This window comes from Myotis brandtii, unplaced genomic scaffold, assembly GCF_000412655.1.
Source record: "Myotis brandtii unplaced genomic scaffold, ASM41265v1 scaffold45, whole genome shotgun sequence".
Taxonomy (NCBI): Eukaryota; Metazoa; Chordata; class Mammalia; order Chiroptera; family Vespertilionidae; genus Myotis; species Myotis brandtii.
Genome location: NW_005367209.1, coordinates 4,086,551 through 4,104,502, shown reverse-complemented (window position 1 = coordinate 4,104,502; position 17,952 = coordinate 4,086,551).

Here is a 17,952-nt window from a genome sequence, read left to right as displayed (position 1 = left end):
GAAAAACAGAAGTTAATTCACCGGAGAGATCTGTGGACATGGCCAGGTCACAGCTTCCCAGGAACAAGGAAACCTGACTCTCCCTTTAATAAGCAGATGGTTGACCTTGGTGACATCCACTTACCACTTTTCCTTTCTCATGTGAGGCCCTGGGAGGTGGCTTTTCTCTCTTCTCTGGCAGATATATTATGAAATTCCAAGCGTAGACATTTTCAGGACAGAGAGCAAGGTATTACAATGAAGCAGAGCACATTCTCTGCATCCGGTTCTTTCACATGTTGTAATATTCAGGAGTCATCTTCTTGAATGAAATGATCCTGTTCTTGCGGTTCCATATTCAAGGAATATGGGTATCCGTTTATCAAGCTTACTTTATCCCAGGTCCAGGAAGATGCTAAAGTGTAGGAGTTAATTTTGTGCCCCATGCCAAGTTCCTCTGAAGATTTCGCATTTCAGCCCCATCCTATGCCATTCCTGAGGGTCCTCACGAGACCAAACCCCGTTGACATAGGACAAGCAGTGAAATCACCTGTAAACTGGCTTTTTCCTCCTTTCTTGTTTGATTCTCCTGGGATCGTTTCTATTTCCTATGGGATCACCTCTCAAATAAGCTACATGCACCCAAGTCCTTACCTCAGGCTGTATTGTTAGGAGAACTCAAGCTAAGACAAACTATTACACGAGAAGGGGAGCAAACAATACTGCGGCTTTTATATGAAATACACAGACAGTGGTGTGCTGGTTGTCAGTTCTCCCAAAGAAAAATCCCTGCTTTGTAGCATGTGATGATTTCTGTGCTGTAATACTTCTATTCTGACCAATGTCAAGCTACTAATATATCACTAAGCTCAGTGGGATGAGCTGTGTGCCATCAGCTCTCTAGATGCAAGCTGGCGTCAGGACATCACTCCCAGAGCACAGGTCAATACAACCAGGCAGCTGACCATTGAGAAATAGCAAGTAAGAGTGTGGATACTATTAATGCTCTGTTGTCTGTTAGAGGCTCAAGGACATTGTACTGCATATTGCTTTATTTATTTTAAGCATTAAAAATGCATATTTTACTCAAACACCTATATTCAGATTGTAAGCCACTGATATTTGAAACTGCCTTCATTGCATAAGAAGCAGTTTCTATCGCCCCAGAGCGAAACAAGTGGAAGAGCTAAGGAGCAAGCAGGGTAGAGAGAAAGTAGATTTGGGTCTATGTTATTAATCCTAGGCCTGAAGGGGTGAAGGGAATGTATAGTTATCAGAACTGAACACAGAGAGGGCTGAGCAGAAAGAGCCAGCTGACAGGAGTTGAAAAATTGCAAAAGATATAGCCAGCCCACAGTAATTTGTTAGGAGGCTGCAGGGATAATTATTCCAACAGTTCTCACCTCTTTTCCAATCTCCTCCTTGGGCAACCCATTGGCAAAACCATCTCTGCCCTTGAGAAGCTTATAATCTGGTTCTAGTAGAATCTGTGCATTCATTTGAGCCTCAGAAGAGTCACTATATTGGCACAAGAACACGTTTCACAAAATGAACTAATGGAGGCCCTGATGAGGTAGGTTACAATAAAGTGAGGTTGCAGTATCAAATGCTGTAATAATAGTGCTTGGGCTGTTTGAAATGATCAGGGGAAGTGGAATCAAATGTAGTGCTGATCTGTTTGCTGGGAAGGCTGTACTTTAACTATATAATGAAAGTACCACAATCGACGTTAGGAGAGTGGAAATTTACAAGGCAAGTACGCCAGGGAACATTCTGAAGGAAATCCAAGGAAAGGTGTCTAGACAATATTAAGGAGTGGCCGGACAACGCCGTCAGCTGGTGACACAAATAACTATCTGTAAAGTTAGTGGCCCAAAATGGTTGCCATAGATACTCCTGGAATGGAACAATGGGGTTTCTAGCAATGCTTTCTTTCCAACATATTAAAATGTCTGAAGGAAATCTCTTTGATTTTATTTTTTATTTCGTGCCTACCGACCTGCCCGTGTGGAAAGCCCCAGGTTTTAGAATATGGGCCTGGGAGCAGCCCTCTACCCTGACCTAGATTTTGACCTCATTTTCCTTTTCAATCTTTGGTCAACAGGTTTCAGAGAAATTACAAAGTCCAAGACTTGGATTTAATCTTCACTATTGCTTTCCATTAGAGAGAACTTGGGGGGAGGGCAAGGTGGAGAAAGGGTTGCTTTTAGTAAAAGTTTTTTGAAAGATATTCAAAGAAATGATTCTTAACTTGAAGTCCTGGCAGCCGAAATTTCTATTGAGTTTCAATCTGTTGCTTATGGGACACGGAATCCTGCAGCTTGAAGGGCGTATGCCAGGCTGCCATGCACTCAGCCCCTCCTCCCCCGGCCCACGGCTTTAGTAGGACATTTTTCTGGAATGTGGTTTAAGCTCATCTTTATAAAGAAGGAAGAGCGAGGCATATGATATGCTAGACAGAAGAGCAAGAGAGTTTACCAGGATGCTTTTGGTTACAATTAAGAAAAGACCCAACCCTAACTAACTTCAATGATGTGGAGTTGCATTGGTTTTCATATCTGTAACGTTTATAAGCCTCCAAACCTGGTTTGCTCCTCTTTCCAGTGAGTCTCTCATTTCAGCCCTCTTCTCTGTGTTGTTTTTGTACTCGTGGTACCAAAAGAGCTACCATGGCACCATAACCACACCCTGCATCACCCAGAGCTTATATAAGAGTCACTGTTCCAGAATCCTCAGGGAATTCCCAGAAGTCACTGTGAGTAGACTGACTTAAGTTACACACCCATTCCCCAGACGAATCCTGTGGTCAGAGCAATAGGGAGCATGATCTTCTCCACCCTCAGTCTGTGCCTCCGAAACCACATTCACACAAACCAGGCGTGGAAGGGATGGTAGAGAGATCACCATGGCTAAGAGTGAATGTGAGAAAGGAAGAAGGAAGAGAGGGCCAGAGGAGAGTTTGACAATAACAAGGCTAATTTTACTCTGCAGCTGGTTCAGCCATTCCAAAGCTATTTGAATCAAAGGCAGTGTCACTGAAGTCAGCTAAAGTGGTTGTATCAAACAATTGGACAATCTTAGCCTATTGCCTATAAACTGTGTGGTTTTGGATGGGCTGGTTTCTTTCTCTCTCTCAGTTTTTTCAACTGTAAGATATGGTTAATGATTACTATTGTGCAGGATTGTATTGATAATTAGCTAAGATAGTGTTTCTAAAGTCCCTACTGCATAAAATAGACACAAAATATATGGTGGAATTCATAGCCAAAATAACAATAATTTATTGCTACTATATTTAGTTCATTCTATGCACTCCCAAGGTGGTACTAACTATATTTTAGAGTTGTTTTGATAATTATAAAAGTGTCTTTAAAGGATTTTGGAATAAGTGGGGAGAAAATTAATATTAGAATTAAATAATAACAATGTTTTATTTAATATTATATAACATATAATTATTATTTATCCATAATAACCTATTACTGATTTTACGTAATTCCAAAGTGCTAATTTGAAAAACAGCAATCCCTTAAATATTTAAACTTTAAAATGGTAGTTTATAAGATTTGTCTTATTACCATATGGCTCCACAGCATAGTCATTGCAAAAGGCCAATAAATAAACAGTCCTGGTTATGATTCACTATTATTATTTGTTAGCTGTTATTACTAAAGGCTAACTCTTAACATGTATTCATTTGTTTGCAATGCTATATAATTTTCCCCACCTCATGTGCACAATGAGACAATTTTGAGAAAATAAGGTTCAAATGGCCACGACTGGATTAAGGGTCGAGGTCCATGGATGGCAATGCATTGCTAGGTTGTACGTTCAATTATATTCTCAATGGATTGTCTTTAGAAATCTTATTCTCATAAGCTGCTTTTATAAACTCAGGGGTCTTAGGCTGTGGATCAGATGAAATCCATACATCATGGCAGCCTTTAGTGTATGTTTTGAATTATTTGGCCTTCAACATTCAAAACAGTGATATATCTCTCACACTATACACTTCCATATTCACTACCATTGGTTAATTACTCATTTCTGGTATTTTATTGTTTAATTTCTATGGCAATCTTGTTTTTAGTTTCAACTGTTGTGTTCTGTCAAAAGCTCTTTTAAAAATAATCAGTGGTTAATTTCCATCTCGTGATCTATGTTATTTTCCTCTAATTTTTCCTAAGCATTTCTTCCATGACTTCTCTGGGTTCTTTTCCAACTTTCAACCATTTCAGTATAGCCTAAAATACTTAAACCTTGTTTAAGTATCAGAAACACATATGATTACTTGATCCAGTAAATAAATGATTGGCAATTCATAGGATTATTAAAGATATTTTATGTCCTATATTAAATTTCAATTGAAAGACAATATTAGAAATTTGAAGTTATTTTTAAAGAGTAAATAAATAAAGGTTCAGAAACGCATGTAATTCTTATTAAATGCTCTTACTTGTCGCCTTTAAGCATTGACATTTATCAATTAACAGACTTGATTTATCAAGCAATCTCTGTGTGCTTGGTCATCCTTTAGCTGGCATCTTCTTGTGAAAATCACTACTACTGAATATTAAAGACACATACATACATACATACATGCACACATATCCTAAATTATAGGGGATAAAAAAAATTGCATTTAGAGATGCACAATAAAGTGCATTTACATTTCTTGGAATTGGATCACCAATTAAATGAACTTTTTGATATCAGGAAGTAATAACATGGGCTATCAAAGCATAAGTTCTTTGCAAAGAGTACATTTTAGAGTCAGGTGTGTCTTATAAAACATCAGAATTTAATTATAAGATGAAACCATTAAAAAAAGAATAAAAACATCATAGTGCTGATGAAATGGTAGTTTCAGTAAGCATAAGGGCTTTAAACATGACTAACCACAAATTATTTACAACCAGATAGAAGGGAATAACAGGAATGATATTCCTTGATGAAGGACTTCAAACTCATGGGACAGAACCAGGTTTTTTCCTAAAGAAATTTCCCCAGAGACTCCACTTAGAATATGATGCATTTGACAAAGAATATTTTTTATTTTCCAATTTATTTTAGTAAAATTAGAGCAATATAATGTTAAAAAAAGAGTAAATAAAACTCAAATAATAAAAGAATTGAAATAAAATTATTCTATATAATAAAAGGCTAATATGCAAATTGTCCCACCAGGAATTCAACTGTGAGTTCAACTGCTTGTTATGATGTGCGCTGACCACCAGGGGGTGGCGCGGAATGAAGGAAGGCCCCAGCCAGCAGCTGGCATCTGGGGAAAGGAAGGCCCTGGCCGGCAGTCGGAAGGCCCCGATCGGCCCTGATTGCCAGTCAAGCCTAAGGACCCTACCCGTGCACAAATTTCATGCACCAGGCCTCTAGTCTTTATATAAAGCATGTTATAATTACATATTATATGAAGTACAATTTCATATACTTGAAACCAGAATTGCCTCATTTAAGTTGATTAAGGTGCCTCTTAGAATGCTTTTTACTTAGTGCATGTAAATACCCTATATATGACTTTGGCATATGGCATTTGGCAACAGACCCCTTACTACAAGACTGTTTAATGGGAAAATAAATTCTAATTTACAGGCTTGCCCTATTGAAAACCATTTTAAGGAATGCAATGTGTCTTTGGTAACAGGATTGTATTTATTCATTCACATCCCTTGTTATCAAATGTGTGTTGACCAACTTATAAATATTAACAATTTTTTATCTCTGTGGGGTTGACATAAACTACTTAAATGGTAGATTTGTGGAAATCTTATGTTGTTTCTTCTTTTGCCATTGAGGTGAGTAAAATGACTACTGAAGAGTTCCTGAGTATTTTTGCTGTGTGGCTGTGGGCACGTTGCTTTGCCTTTCTGAATCTTAGTCATTTCATCTGTAAAACGAGAGGTTTGAAGCAGATTATCTTTAAAATGCCTTTCTATTTCAGATTTTAACTACAGGATGAACTAAAGTTGCTCATTGTTAGCACATTAATATGGGCAAGGTAACTAACATGGAGCCCAACTGTGTACTTCTTGTCTCAATCCAATGCATGGAGATGCAGTTCACCTGTTTTGTAGGTACTTGCTGGTACCTACACGAAGCAGCACAGCTTAGATGAGCCTACATGGAATTAGAAAAGTTCTAGATTCTTTTTGGAGCTTCTTCCAAGGGGAAAGATATTTCCCAGGTCTCCATGTGAGCCAATAGCAATAAGAACAGAAAACCCAATTAACTTTTTAACTTTGAACTCCCCATCTTCAGACAACCTTCACTCCTAGAACAACAATAATCATTTTTGGTATACAGTTGAAAATTTACAAATGCCCTTAGAATTTTAGAACTTTTCTTTAATGTTAACTTTAAATATATATATTTGTGTGTGTGTGTGTATATATATATATATCATATTATATATATGTAATATTTATACAATATGTATATATTGTTCTTTTTATGTATATAATATATGATATGTATATATTATTCTAGTGGGGACCCTACTTTCAATTGTTATTCTTCCCAGAACATTTCTGAGGATATTCCCACCTATTTTTCTCTGTCCCACTCCTGACAATTTTCTTATAATGTTTGCATTCACTTTATTTAGGTGTGTTCACTCATTTTCCAGTGTTCCACACTAGAAAATAATTTCCATGGAAGACAGAACTTTAGCTGTCTTGTTATTCTTACATACCCAGGCCTGACTGACACAAGTTTATTGTGTGCAATGTTCCATGAAAATACTGTTTTAACGATTATCTAATATCCTCCCATAATTTTGAGGTAGTTTATGTAGTCCTTTTTGACAGATGAAGGAACTAAAGATACAGAATGAATCCAAGTGGATTAAACTTGCTACAAAAATTATTACCTTGAATATTTAAAACAAGTGTATAACAATAATAAAAAATAAGCAAGTTAGTAATATATCTGATGAGAAACACACTTGAAACAAAACAAGGAAAGTGGTTGAAAAATGAAGAGATGGAGAAATACCCACCAGCAACTGCAAGAAAAAATGGACAAATCCATAATTATAAAGGAGTATATATGCACAATTCCATCAGAAACTGACTAATGAAGCCAACAAAAGATCATTATAGATACAAAATTTTCAACAATTAACAAGCTTGATATTAACTTTATCATTTAAGTTGGCTGTTACTTCTTTATTATTCTTTTCCTTTAAATGGGCTTCATTGAAGAATACTTTAACTAGAGTAAAAAGCGTAAATATTAACTGTACTGTTTGATACACTTTGACAGATGTGTACACACATGTAATAATTGCCCCAATTAGGATTAGAGCATTTAAATTATCAGAGAGTCCTCCTGTGACCCCTTCCAGTCAACTCCCACACCCCACCTCCACAGGCAACCCTGACCTGATTTCTATCACTAAAGCTTCGTTTTCTTCTGTTCTTGAACTTCATATAAGTGAACTATTATGATATATTCTTTTAGCAGTTTCTCTCCTTTCACTAAACAGTGATATTGTTGCATGTATCAATAGTTCATTATTTTAAAGTTAAGTAATAGTTTATTCTAATGCTTCTATTTATCATTGACATTTTATCATTTAAAAATAATGGAACATTTTAGAGTTATTTTCTTTTTTTAATTACTTTTTTATTTTTCAATTACAGTCGAAATTACATATTATATTAGTTTTGGGTGTACAGTATAGTGATTAGACATTTTAATAACTTACAAAGTGATCACCCTGGTAAGTCTAGTACCTATCTGACACACATAGTCATTACATCATTGTTAACTATATTCTCTACGCTGTACATTACATCCCTGTGACTGTTTTTATAACTGTCAATTTGCACATCTTAATCCTTTCCCCTTTCACACCTATCCCCCTAATATGTCCCACCCATTCCACTTCAGATGGAAAGAGCACACATTTCATGCGAATGGGAACAAAAAAAAAAAAGCTGGGGTAGCAATACATATATCAGACAAAATAGACTTTAAAACAAAAACTACAACAAGAGACAAAAAAGGACCCAGCAGTTTCACTTCTGGGTATTTATCTGAAGAAATCCAAAACACTAATTTGAAAATATATATGCACCCCTATGTTTATTGCAGCATTATTTACAACTGGAGGCCCGGTGCACAAAATGTGTGCACTCAGGTGTGTGTGTGGGGGGGTCCCTCAGCCTGGCCTGCGCCTGCTCGCAGTCCGGGACCCCTTAGGGGATGTCCGACTGACTGTCCGACTAACCCGGCAGTTGGACATTTTTAGCGCTGCCGCAGAGGTGGGAGAGGCTCCCGCCACCACTGCTGTGCTCGCCAGCCAGGAGCCTAGCTTCTGGCTGAGTGGTGCTCCCCCTGTGGGAGTACACTGACCACCAGGGGGCAGCTCCTGCATTGTCTGCCCCCTGGTGGTTAGTGCACATCATAGTGACCAGTTGTTCTGCTGTTTGGTTGATTTGTATATTAGCCTTTTATTATATAGGATAGCCAAGATAAATATCCATCAGTAGATGAATAGATAAAAAAGCTGTGGAATATTACTCCTCTATAAAAATGAATGAAATCTTGCCATTTGTGACAGTATGGATGAACTAGAGGGTATTTTGCTAAGTGAAACAGGGCAGACAGAGAAAGACAAATGCCATACAATTTTCCCTATATATGGAATCTAGAAAACAAAATAAATGAACAAACAAAATAGAAAAAAACTCAGAGATACAGAGAACGTTTTGATGGTTGCCAGTTCATTCTTTTATTTGGCTAAGTAGGCTGGCGTGGATTTACCACAGTTTGTATATTTGCTCACTTTTGATCAACATTTGGGTTGTGTCTAGGTCTTGGTTATTCTGAATAAAGTCTCTATGAACAGGTAAATACAAGTCTTTTTGCAGGTATAAGCTTTCATTACTTCTGGGTGAATACCTAGGAGAAGGGTTGCTGGATCATATATGACAAGTGTAAGTCTGACATTACAAGAAGCTGCCAAACTGTTTTTCAAAGTGATTGTATTATTTTACATTCTGACCAGAATATATGAGAGTTCCAGTTTACATTCTCACCAACCTTGTTTCAGTCATTATTGTGGGTGTGAAGCATGTGTGAAGTAGTATCTCAGTGTGGTTTTAATTTACATTTCACTGATGGTGAAAGATTTGGATGATGTTTCCATGTGTTTAGTTGGGTGTTGTATCAAAAGACCCAAGCCTTTTGCCCCATAAGAAAAAAACAATAACTAGGTTGTTTGCCTTATTATTAAGTAACGTGCAATTTTTATATATTCTGGATAGGTCCATGCTAGGCAGAATGCAACCCCCCCCCCACCTCCCCGCTCTAAAATGTCCAAGCCCTAGTCCCTGGATTCTATTCTATGCATGTTACATTATAAGGCAAAAGATATTTTGCAGACAGAGTTAAGGTTGGGGATCTGAAAATAGGGAGGTTGCTTTACATTACCTGTGTGGGTTCCATGTCATCACATGAGCCCTTAAAAGCAGAGAATTTCCTCTGGCTGGAGGCAGAAGAGATGAAGCAGAAGGAAAAGTCAGCGAGATTGGAAGCATGAGAAGATTTGACACACCATTGCTGGCTTAAAGATACAGAGGACAGTGTGACAGGAGTATAGGCAGCCGTAAGGAGCTGAAAAGGGCTCCTGGCTGACAGCCAGTGAGGAAATGAGGACTTCAGTTTAAAAGTCTCCAGGAACGGAATGCTGCCAACAACCTGAATGAGTTTGAAAGTGGATTTTCCTCTAGAGCCTCTAGTAAGAGCCCAGGATGGCTGACACCTTGATTTTGGCCTTGTGAGACCCAGAGCAGATGAACCAGAAAGCCCACCTGGATTTGCAACCTTCAGAGCTGTGAGATAATAAAATTGAGTTGCTTTAAGAAACTACATTCGTGGTAACTTGTTTAAATGGCTATAGAAAACTAATGCAAGACTCACGTCTTTTGTCAAATGCATCGTGAATATTTTCTTGCAATTATGGTTTGGCTTTTCATTTTCTTAATGGTGTCTTTTGATGAGTACTAAATTCAGGTGAAGTCAAATTTATAGTTTCTATTTTTTATTTTTATCCTTCAGAGTGGTCCTTATTTTGTTCTTGGGAACTGATCTCTAACATTAGGTCCTTTTTTTTCAGGAATTTTGTACCTTTTCAAAGTTGTTAAGGTTTGTCCTTCAGCTCCCAGTACTGCCCAATAACAATTAAAATGTATCAGATCATTGGTTAGCCAGGAATCCTAAAAATAACACCCCCATTTATTAGCCAAGATCTTCCTCCATACAGAATCATTCATCTTTGTTTCATTAAATCGGTATTGGTTTATTTTTCCCAAACCATTATCTTCCCATATGATTTTATGATGGGCTGTTTTAATTCTAACAGAAAGCAAACTATCTTAAGTGCCTATTTCTTTAGCTGCCGTGTACTGAGCCTTGTCATGTGGCAGGAACTCCACTGGGAATATGTTACAGCTCCAATCTTCATAAGAACCCTGAAAAGTAAGTATTATTGACGCCACTTTAAAAAATAATATTGTAGTTTAGCATTTAAAGGAAAACACAAACATTCTGAAAATCTATTGCTTTGGGTCTTGCCAATTTTCAACTCAGATCCCCATTAGGATGTTGACCTATGTATATCCATAAATTTCTCTTTGAAGTAGAACTTTACCAGTTTTTACTTTTTAAATAATATGAATATGCTTAAAATTTTTTTTGGATTCTAAGATATTTCTGTTTAAATACTTGAGCACAAAAGCTATGAGGAAAATATAATGAAGAGGAGGGGGATAACACGGTCCGTCTTAGATTTAAAAATCAGAAGACCTACATATGCGTTTTGTTTCATGCCATCTCTTTCATAAAACAGGCACTGTTTTCTTTAACCACACGTGGAAAAGAAGGGAATTTTATCACCTCGAAATTTACCTCTCTTAGTAAAGTCCTTATTTTGGCAGGTTTAGGAACTCATGAGATATGTACTCTGGCTGTTGTGGTTTTTGTATACCCGTGCCACCTGGATCAAAGATGGCTCAGAATCCCACCTGCATTGGGCAAACACTGCTACATGAAACTCAATCCACTGTAATTCATTCTCTTGAAATCTTTATAAAGAAGTTGCAAGGGAAATGCATGGATAATTACTGTTTATGCTTAAGGACCAAATTTACCCCTTTCATTGGGCTTGAAGGAGATGGTAATGAGCTTCTTTTGTGGTCCTGCCATTCACCAGAAGACAGCTCTTTCAAGCTGAAGGCTGGTTTAATTCTCTCTCACTGAATAGCATTTCAGCAAGGTTGCCAGGGGAATTTTATTTTTGTTATTTTATTTTTTTTTTAGTGAAAGTATTACATCTAACTGTTTTAAAAAAATCAAACTCTACAGAAAGGTACAAGATGAAAAATAGCAATTATATATCCATGCCATGCACCTTCAAACCATATAGTCATTATTAACTACTAGAGGCCTAATGCACAAAAATTCGTGCAAGAGTAGGACTTCCTTCCCCTGGCTGCTGGCACCAGCTTCCGTCCAGCACCCTGGACCCAGGCTTCCCTCCTCCGGCCGCCAGCAAGCACCCGGGACCCAGGCTGGCTTCCCTCCAGCCCCTGCTTTGTCAGGAAGGACATCCAGAATGACATCTGGTCTAATTAGCATATTACCCTTTTATTATTATAGATTATTATTATAGATTTCTTATGGACTTCTGGGGGAAGAGGAAATGCATCCTCTTTAAAAATATACAAATGGTTCTTTACTCTATAGAGTAATTTTATTTTTTTCTATAAAAATGGAACTGCCCCCCCCCCCTTTAATAATATATGTAGGACATCTTTTCTCTTAAATGGTTGAAATTGCTTTTTTTTTTTGGTGGTTTCACCTAATGTCTCAGGATATAAATGAAGCTCATTCTTTGGACCAGTGATGTAGTGGTCTCTATTTATTTTAATTGAATTATATTTAACATACAATTGGTTTTAGGTATACAACACAGTGATCTATTTTATTTATACATTATGTAGTTGTCTCTTATACAACAGATATACAGAAATGTATCTAGTCAGCCCTAGTTACTGAACACTCAGTTTGCTTACATTATTTTCTAATTACATACAATGCCAAAATGAATATATATTATACATTTACATATATATAAATTTATTTATTGGAATACTTTGTTGTGACTTTATCTGGTTGATGCATTCTTAGTAGGAGAATTTTGAGGTTGAAGAGAATGTACATTTTTTAATCTTAATTTTGTCAATATTTCCACCAAAAATGTTGTGCCATTTACCTGGGCCAAGCAGTACAGGATGCTGCCTCAAAACTATTGCAACTCAGGAGTTTTAATTTTTTCCAATTTTATGGGTAAAATTTTTATCTATTTCATTATTTAGATTGACTTTTAAAAATAAGTGAACAGCTTCTTACAGTTTTATTTGCTTTTTGTATTTCTCTTTCAAAAAATTTGCATTTTTGAAATCATTTAAAGATCATTGACTCATTTCCATTGATTTGTGGCTGTACTGTGTAAGTTAAAGAAATCAGCTATTTGTCACATGTTTTTCAAGCATGAGGAAAATGTTAACATGGAAAAAGTAATTTTGAGACTATTTCACAGCTTACAAATAGGATAATTTTTTTGCAGTTTTATTTTAATTTGATAAACATTTTCTTAAAATTTTAAAACAATTTTTATTTGTTAATCTGATAAAACAATTCTTTTCTTTGTGGTTTCTGTATGTTTTGTCTGACTTAGTCCTTTCCTGCTCCAAAATGATTAGAAATTCATCTCTATATTCTCCTAATATTTCTAGCATTTCCTTGTTTTCTTTGAAAGAAGCACATATGTCTCTGTTTTCCCCAGAAAGTTCTGATTATACTATTCCATCTTAGGATAAGACTATGCTACCACGATTAATTTTATAAAAAGCATAGCATCTCCAGTAACTTTAGTTACTATAGCATAGCTAAGTCATGGTCTGCATTCGTTAAGCATTCCTCAAAACTGTCCTGCCCTGAATCATGCTCCCAAAACAACTTTGCAATCCTTACATTTTGGTTTTCTGGAAGGTGATGATGCTCTGGAGTAGGAACGTAGCTGGAATCCCACCTGTAAATGATGAATTTGTTTTCTGCAACAGGGTTTCCCCTTAAAATTTCAGACTTTCAGAGATGAGACCACGTTCACTCTAGAAGCTGGAGGTAAGTGCGACTTAATTACAGGTTAAGGAAGGGGTTAGACGTCTGTTCCTAATTTAGGTTCCCATCTGAAAGGTGGCTCAGGTACTTGTCCCACATAAGCTGAGAGAGAGAGAGAGAGAGAGAGAGAGAGAGAGAGAGAGAGACCAGGTAACCGATCTTCCCTGGGGCAAGCAAATGTTGGGGGGTTTGTTGTTGGTTTTGTATGTTTTGTTTGTTTGCTGGCTTGTTTTTTTTCCAGGAGTTCATTGGCCCTAGAGACAGCCTGGCTTCATTTAGGGAAAGGTGCGTGGGCGTCTTGTGGGTTTCACTCCGTCAGCCTCTGCAGTACCTCTATGACTTGCAAAAACAACCATGTGGGATGCTAATTCGGTCTTTGGTTTCTTTTTGGTATCAAATACTGCCAACTTGGCCTTAAATGTGTGCCAGATGCGCTATGGTTTTATGATGTGATACCGTTAGGAAGTCTGGGTGAAGCATGAATGTGCCTGGCTTCTGCCCCTGGAGTGATTCCTGTCGCTGTGGCTCCGGAGCTGAGAGCTCTGCTGGGGACTTTGGTGAGAAGTGCCTGGCAGTGAAAGGTCATTGAGTCCCTGGTGACAACTTCAGGTTCTCTAGTTTGTTGTCTTTTCTCTGATGGCTGGATCTCAGGGTCCTATGAGAACTTGCCGTAGGCTTGCCTGGGGAGAGACGCAGAAGCCTCACCAGAGGGCAACACACACTGTCAAGGCTTGTCACAGAGTCCCAGGTAATCCCCTGATATGCACACCGAGGGCACTCTTGCTTTTCCATTTGAGGCTGAGAGAGAGAGAGAGAGAGAGAGAGAGAGAAACATTGATCGGTTGCCTTCTGTATGCCACCAACTGGGGATTGAACCCGCAACCTTTTGGTGTATGGGACAATTTCCAACCAACTGAGCCTCCCGGCCAGGGCTTCACTTAATATTTTAAGGACATCGTCATCACTGATGGGCAATCAAATTTACCTTTTGAGTAGGAAATGAAAACAAAAAGAGAGGGATACTTAGAGGGAAAAAATAGGAAGTTTAAGGAGAGGAAGAGATGATTTGAATTGAATGGATTCTTTTGGAGACTGAAGTATATGGACAATTATCCCAGTTCTATATATATACGTTTTATGAGAGACATACTCCAGGTACTATAAGTGAACATTATTTTTATTTACATTTTCATTTTACTTCTATTGCTTGAAATCAGGTGCAAAAATGGTTCAATTTTGTGCATTGTTTCTGATTTTGACCAAACACGATCTTTTTCACATCTAACTGTGATCAAAGATGTACTACTAAGTGGTATTAAAATACTGTCCACTTAGAAAGCTAATCAGTGTTATGAATCAATGAAATTCTAAGATTTTTAAATCTTGAAAATGCAAAGGCGAATTGCAAGTTCTATTGGTCACTGGGCAGACTTGAATATTTTATTTCTGAGACCTGTTTGCTTACTCTGCTAGTATTCAGGATAAATTAGCTTAAACCAGAATATTTACTGTTGCTGATAATAGTAATTACAAATGGAAGGAAAATCATAGAGCAGTGGTTCTCAACCTTCTGGCCCTTTAAATACAGTTCCTCATGTTGTGACCCAACCATAAAATTATTTTCGTTGCTACTTCATAACTGTAATGTTGCTACTGTTATGAATCATAATGTAAATATCTGATATGCAGGATGGTCTTAGGCAACCCCTGTGAAAGGGTCGTTCAACCACCAAAGGGGTGGTGACCCACAGGTTGAGAACCGCTGTCATAGAGGAAGACAGCGATGTACCTTGGGCATTATTTCCATAATAAGGTATTTACAAAATGCAGAGCAATGAAAGGGATCTTTACATGGAATCAAAACGAGGTACCAAAGACCAGTTTGTATTCAGGATGTGGCAGTGGCTCCCATTTCCTGTAACAGGGTCACAGCCCCTTGCTAACAGGCTGCCTTCTTCCACACCATGTGACATTTGCTGTCCAGAATCATATTTCGTTTACATGCACTATTAACTTGTAGTAGAGGTAAGGAAGATAACCCATTCCCTTCATTTCCCTCTCCATTTTTTTTTTACACTTGTCCTAGGGCAGAGATGTCCAATAGAACTTTCTGCACTAATTTGGTAGACTGTGGCCGCATGTGGCTATTGAGCACTTGAGATGTGGCTAGTGTGGCTGAAACTGAGAGAGGCAGATGTGGCTAGTGCTGCTACTTTGGCTGGTGCAGCCCTAGATTAAGTTTACGTAATTTCCCCAGTGAGGACTGACTTGGGGAAAACATCACCAGCCAGCTTTTCTTCAATAACAGCACTGGTGAGAAAATTTCGAGTAATTGTTTGTAAGTTCCACAATTTAACTTAGGAAGATTTTATAAGACCCTAGTTCCCCCTAAATTGTTTAGGGAAAAGTTACTGATTATATAAAAAGCTCTAATACCACTTTCTAAAATGCTCAAACAAAAATGCACAATTTGATATACAAATCTTATCACCTAGATCTTTGTGGGGTTTTTTTTCTTTCTTTCTTAAATACTTTTAAGTTATTCTGGTGTGATCAGGTTGGATGTAAATTTGGAAGCTTCTTGTATTTATCCAGGACTGTTTCAATAGAAATCTCATGTGACAAGATTTAGAGAGGAGGGATTTTTCTTTCTATATTTTGGTGCTATGCAACCTGTCTTCTTTTAAATCATGAAGGGGTGGAAGAAATGCATGAATTGGTTTTGCTTCACAGCTCTGGGAAGAGCAAAACTTTTGTTTCCATGTGATCCAAGATGACTGATATCATCCCAAACAGTGTACCATGGTAATAAACTTTTTATTCCCAAATGAGTGATTTTTAATTATGTAAACTAACAGTCACCAATGAGCATAATCTGTGCCAGGATTTTCCTCCAAGGGACATAATATTATAAAAGGCGATAATGAGGCATAGAGATTACGAGATATCAAGAGCAAGGGTGCATGCAATATATGTAGTTTGACTTTCTAGGCACTGATTTCATTCATTAACCTATTTTTTTAAAATATATTTTATTGATTTTTTACAGAGAGGAAGGAAGAGAGACAGATAGTCAGAAACATCGATGGGAGAGAGACATCGATCAGCTGCCTCCTGCACATCTCCCACTGGGGACGTGCCCGCAACCCAGGTACATGCCCCTGACCGGAATCGAACCTGGGACCCTTCAGTCCGCAGGCCGACACTCTATCCACTGAGCCAAACCGGTTTTGGCAATTCATTAACCTATTTATCATATGGACATGTTTTTACTTCTTTCTTGGGAAATCATTGTCCAAACACCATTTCCAATGCATATGTATATGAACATTGGATTTTGTATGTGAGTTATTAGGCCTGTGACAAGTTGACAAATTTGTTCATTCTTTTGTTCTCAGGGCCTCTGTTTAATTATTTGATGTGAAATACACACACACACACTCACACACACACACACACACACACGAAAGAAAGTGAATGCAAGGTGAGCAGGTATCTGTTGTGGGCAACTGGAGCTCATTCCTTTTGGGACACCTGGGAAACCATGTAGAATATGCCTCAGATATGCCCCATCTGAGGGGCAAGGAAGCTGATGTATTTATCCACCAACCTTTGTCCATCTCCACTTGAGCAATGCTTTCCAAGTCTGTTAACTGCCAAGCTCTACAATTAATGGCAACTAATGAGCAGAGTGGTCTTCCATGACTTTGGAAAATACCTAGAAGCAAAGAAATACAAAAATAATGGCATTTGGAAAAAGAAAGTGTACAATAAATTGATAACGCTGAGGGATATAGATGGAACAACAACATCATTTTCTACATGAGGGGGGTCCAAAAAGTTCAAAGAAGAGTCTTGTTGGGCTTCCAGTGAACAGCCCCTGGGGGGTACCATAGTTGAGTTCAGCTGTGCCATTCACTCCTGGGTGACTTTGGGTGAACCACTTGAGAAAAGATGAAGAGCTGGGTGAGTTGGCAATGAAGCCATGCTGGAATGATGGGAAGAAGGGGAGTAAACTAGAAAACATTCATGAGCCAAAGCCAGCAGGACTTGGGGATTGATAGGATAGGAGATACAATGGGAGAAAAGGGGGCAATAAAAACAGGATTCAATGGTCTAATTTGGGTGACTGGGCAGATATTAGTGACAACAACTGCATCTGTGAACTATGGGGGATAAATCAGATTGAAGGGAAGATAATAGCCTTGAAGTACCCTTGGAATATATCCTCAGGAAACTATCTAGAAAGCTGTGAGATATGTAAGTCAAAGTTAGAGATTTCTGGGCAGGAAAGAGAGAGTTAAGAGTAATCAACATTCTGACAAATCTTCCACAATGGTCAGTGATGGACTGGGATCATCAATGCATAGAAAAAGTCAAAGAAAAAGGAACCTGTGGATATAAAGAAGGAATAGGGTTGAGGATGGAGGAAGGAGGATGAACAAGAGTATAGCATCATGGGAGGGAAAGAAGTAGTTTCCAGAAAGTCAGCATGGTAAACATAGAAGATAGTAGAGACTGAGACTATCCTATAGACACTAGTGGCCCGGTGCATGAAATTCATGCACGTGGGGGGGGGTGTCCCTCAGCCCAGCCTGCACCCTTTCCAATCTGGGACCCCTCGGGGGATGTCCGACTGCAGTCCCTCTCTCAATCTGGGACTCCTAACCGCTCACCTGCCTGCCTACCTGATTGCCCCTAACCACTCTGCCTGCTGGCCTGCTCACCCCCAACTGCCCCCCACCCCGCTGACCTTCATGCCCCCAACTT